This window comes from Hordeum vulgare, chromosome 7H, assembly GCF_904849725.1.
Source record: "Hordeum vulgare subsp. vulgare chromosome 7H, MorexV3_pseudomolecules_assembly, whole genome shotgun sequence".
In the NCBI taxonomy this organism is placed as follows: domain Eukaryota; kingdom Viridiplantae; phylum Streptophyta; class Magnoliopsida; order Poales; family Poaceae; genus Hordeum; species Hordeum vulgare.
The window spans coordinates 468,331,216-468,336,744 of record NC_058524.1 but is presented as its reverse complement, the minus strand read 5'-3'; positions in this window follow the sequence as shown (position 1 = coordinate 468,336,744).

Here is a 5,529-nt window from a genome sequence, read left to right as displayed (position 1 = left end):
ATTCACGTTCGCTACTTTGATAGTTTGATATGTGGGTGGACCGTCGCTTGGGTACTGCCCTTACTTGGACAAGCATCCACTTATGATTAACCCATCTCGCAAGCATACGCAACTACGAAAGAAGAATTAAGACAAAGTCTAACCATAGCATTAAATTAGTGGATCCAAATCAGCCCCTTACGAAGCAACGCATAAACTAGGGTTTAAGCTTCTGTCACTCTAGCAACCCATCATCTACTTACTACTTCCCAATGCCTTCCTCTAGGCCCAAATAATGGTGAAGTGTTATGTAGTCGACGTTCACATAACACCACTAGAGGAAAAACAACATACAACACATCAAAATATCGAACGAATACCAAATTCACATGACTACTTATAGCATGACTTATCCCATGTCCTCAGGAACAAAAGTGACTACTCACAAAGGATCGTCCTGCCGGAGCTCTAGATTGGTTCTGCTCAAGTTCCGCCTCATGGCGGTGGCAATTCTTCCCGAAAAGCTCCTCCTGATTTTTTCTGGAATGAAACCCTTCTTGTAGCAAAAGAGGGGGGCCAGAGGGCCAACTAGGATCCCACAAGCCCCGTAGGCGCGACCAAGGGGCGCGCCTAGGAGGCTTGTGGCCTCCTGCTGGCTCCCCTGTGGTACTTCTTCAGCCCAGTATTTTTTATAAATTCCAAAATAAATCCTCGTTGATTCTCACGGCTTTTGGAGTTGCGCAGAATAGGTATCTCAGACTTGCTCCTTTTTCAGGCCAGAATTCCAGCTGCCGGCATTCTCCCTCTTCATGTAAACCTTACAAAATAAGAGAGAAAAGGCATAATTATTGTACCGTGAAGTGTAATAACAGCCCATAAAGCGATAAATATCAACATGAAAGCATGATGCAAAATGGACGTATCAACTCCCCCAAGCTTAGACCTCGCTTGTCCTCAAGCGAAAATCAAGATCAATAAATATGCCCACATGTTTAGAGAGAGAGGTGTCGACAAAACAAAATACGAACATGCAAGCATCATGATCATATTCAGAACAACAATATCATCATATCATCTCTCATGCTAAAGTGATAATTCCTTCACAAAGTAAAGTATGGATCAAGAACCTTACCGAGAATTAACAACCGATAGCCTTTAGTCATTGAAGCAATTGCAATTTATCATAACATCAGAAAGAGTCAAATAAGAGCCTGTAAAGCAAATCCACATACTCAATGATCCTTTTGTCTTCTACAATTGCTACAACTCACGTGGTACTCATGAGATCAAAGTTTCAGTCGGACACAGAGAAAGAGAGGGGCTTATAGTTTCGCATCCTAACCATTTACCTCAAGGGTAATGTCAACAATAATAATTCATGAATACTTACCTCCAAGTTGACATATGAATATAGATCTTTCCCTAGCATATGACGTTAGCCAAGATAAAGGAGAAATAAGGAAAGTGGTGTAGATCACCATGACTCTTTCAAGGGCAAAAAGTAAAGGTACAAGATAGGCCCTTCGCAGAGGGAAGCAGAGGTTGTCATGCGCTTTTGAGGTTTGGTGTGTGTCCTCTTAGTGTGAAGGAACGTCACTTTATATTTCCTCATGTGATAAAGAACTTTATTATGCAGTCTGTCGCTTTTATGTCTTCCTCATCACAGGTTCGTACAAAGCTTATTTTCCACACACTAATAGATCATACATATTAGGGAGAAATTTTTATTGCTTGCACCGATGACAACTTACTTGAGGGATCTTATTCAATCCATAGGTAGGTATGGTGGACTCTCATGGCAAAACTGGGTTGAAGGTTTATGGATGCACAAGTAGTATCTCTACTTAGTGTGGAAGTTTTGGCTGATATGAGGTGGAAGCAAGCTTCACATGCCATGGGATCTCTAATCATATAACATTGTTCGGAACCAAGCAAATACAATTCATTATGTTGTCTTCCTTGTCCAACATCTACTTCTATGCATGTAATAGTTTAGTGAGTGTTCACAATCATAGATGGTGTCAAATATGATATATTTATATGTGAACCTATCCTTCTTTCTCACTTCCTATTAATTGCAACAATGACCAAGGTCTACGTTTGTCTACCCTCAACAAGTTTCAATCAACATTCTTTTTATATGTGAAGCCATCACTTCCCATAAGATCATTACATGGTTTTTCATGCTTTTGTTCTTTTATCATTCTCTTGATCATGGCATGAAGCAAGGCCCTTAACTAAAACACTCTTTATTATATGGCTCACGAGCTCGAATACATCGGGGGTGACACAAAGCAAAACTCAAGCCTAAAACACTAATAAATTTATTCGACTAGAGAAATATAAAACTGAAAAGGATCGAACTAAGAAAAGGTAAAGGCAAAAGATATGATGGTGATACGATACTGGGGCAACTCCGCCAAGCTTGGCACAAGCCAAGGGGATTGCCCATACCCATGCTTAGTTGTGTTCCTGTGGTGGTGATGGTGGTGGAGTTGTTGCAACCTGGGTTTGATCCTCCGTCTTCCAAGGCATAGGTGCTCCATCATGGAAAGATGACCGAGTCTCCGGAATCCTCAAATCCACAACCAACCGTATTGATTTATATCTATACTCATACTCACAGTTTTGGTTCTGCAGGTCATAGATCTAGGCTTGGAGGTGATCAATTCTATCATAGAGCATGGAGAGGTGCTTCCCGATGTCATTGGCATCGATCTTGTGCTTGTTGGTGAACTCCGTGATCATCATGTGGTTGGCATTGAGTCCACGCTCCACCATCCCTTTGCACTTGAAGACTTGTTGCTCCATTGCTTCGAGCCTTGCCTCCACGCTTCCGGTCTTCTTGGTCCCCTCAACATCACGGATGTGCATCATCCCCTCACGCATCTCGATAGATTGAGGGTGTTGCAGCACTACCGCGAGGTAGGTATTGATGACCTTCTCGAAGATCTTGTCATTCGGAGCTTTTGGGGACGCCATGGCGATCTAGATCTGCAGTAGAAACAGGCTCGAAATGAAAACAGAGGAAATTTGCGTGATACGAGGGTCAGACCTTTCGGGAGAATATATAATGATTTTTCCAGACCAGAAGGAGTACTCCACAAGAAAACGGAGTCCGGGAGGCACACGAGGTGGTCACAAGCCCCCCAGGCGCGGCCAGGGGGTGGCCCGTGCGTGGCAGGCTTGTCGCCTCCTCGTGCACCTTCCGGACTACTTTAAAATTTTCTATTTTTTCAAAAATTCCAAAACGGAGAAAAATTCCTACTGGAAAAGTTTTGGAGTTTGTTTACTTACCGAATCACATACCTCTTTGTTTTCGGAGTCTGAAACAAGCTGATAAATATCCCTTAGGTACTCCTCCGGAGTTATGGTATTGATAATATTGCTTTCAACATTTATGGGAGTACCTGAGATATATTTCTTGATTCTTTGCCCATTTACCACTCTCGGAAAATTACCTTCCGTGTTGTTGATCTTGATGGCACCAGAACGATATACTTCCTCAACAATGTAAGGACCTTCCCATTTAGAGAGAAGCTTGCCTGCAAAAAATCTTAAACGAGAATTATATAGCAAGACATAATCACCTACATTGAATTCACGCTTTTGTATCCTTTTATCATGCAACCTCTTAACCTTTTCTTTGAACAACTTGGCATTCTCATATGCCTAAGTTCTCCATTCATCAAGTGAGCTAATATCAAATAACCTCTTCTCACCAGCAAGTTTGAAGTCAAAGTTGAGCTCTTTCATTGCTCAATAAGCCTTATGCTCTAGCTCAAGAGGTAAATGACATGCTTTTCCGTAAACCATTTTGTACGGAGACATGCCCATGTGATTCTTATAGGCAGTTCTATAAGCCCACAGTGCATCATCGAGCTTCTTAGACCAATTCTTTCTAGACCTATTGACAGTCTTTTGCAGAATTAGTTTAATCTCTCTATTGCTTAGCTCTACTTGACCACTAGACTGAGGGTGATAGGGAGATGCAATTCTATGATTGACATCATACTTAGCAAGCGTTTTACGGAAAGCACCATGAATGAAATGTGAACCACCGTCGGTCATTAGATATCTAGGGACTCCAAATCTAGGGAAAATAACTTCTTTAAGCATCCTGATAGAAGTGTTGTGATCAACACTACTAGTTGGGATAGCTTCTACCCACTTAGTAATGTAGTCAACAACAACTAGGATATGAGTATACCCGTTGGATTTTGGAAAAGGTCCCATATAATCAAAGCCCCAAACATCAAAAGGTTCAGTGACAAGTGAATGATTCATAGGCATTTCCTGACGTTTACCGATATTACCTATTCTTTGACATTCCTCACAAGACAAGACAAACTTACGGGCATCCTTGAAGAGAGTGGGCCAATAGAAACCGGATTGCAATACCTTGTGTGCAGTTCTATCTCCCGCATGGTGTCCTCCGTAGGCCTCAGAGTGACACTTCTGTAGGATCTGTCCCTGTTCATGTTCAGGTACACAACGTCTAATAACACCATCTATTCCTTCCTTATAAAGGTGAGGATCATCCCAAAAGTAATATCTCAAATCAAAGAAGAATTTCTTCTTTTGCTGGTATGTGAAACTAGGTGGTATATATTTGGCAACGATATAGTTTGCATAATCAGCATACCACGGTGTACTACGTGAAGTGTTGATGACATTCAATTGCTCATCAGGAAAGCTATCATCAATAGGTTGTGGGTCATCAAGAACATTCTCCAACCTAGACAAGTTATCTGGTACTCGGTTCTCAGCACCCTTCCTATCGACAACATGCAAATCAAAGTCTTGTAGCAAGAGAACCCATCTGATAAGTCTAGGTTTAGCGTCTTTCTTTTCCATGAGGTACTTAATAGGAGCGTGATGAGTGTGAATAGTGACTTTGGAATCAACAATGTAAGACCTAAAATTTTCACATGCAAACATGACTGCTAAAAATTCCTTTTCACTAGTAGCATAGTTCCTTTGGGCACTGTCTAGAGTTTTACTAGCATAGTGAATAACATTCAACTTCTTGTCAACTCTTTGTCTTAGGACAACACCAACAACATAATCACTAGCATCACACATGATTTCAAAAGGTAAGTTCCAATCAGGTGGTTGAACAATAGGCGCAGTTATCAAAGCCTTCTTAAGTATTTTGAAGGCTTCCTCACAATCATCGTCAAAAACAAAAGGAATATCCTTTTGCAAGAGATTGGTAAGAGGCCTATAAATCTTAGATAAGTCCTTAATGAACCTTGTATAGAAACCAACATGACCAAGGAAACTTCTTATACCTTTGATATCTGTGGGGCATGGCATTTTCTCGATTGCATCAACCTTAGCCTTATCGACTTCAATACCTCTTTCAGAAATTTTATGTCCTAAGACGATGCCTTCATTAACCATAAAGTGGCACTTCTCCCAATTCAAGACAAGATTGGTATCTTTACATCTCTGCAAGACTCGATCAAGGTTGCTGAGGCAATCATCAAAAGAAGACCCGTAAACGGAGAAGTCATCCATGAAAACCTCAACAATCTTTTCACAAAA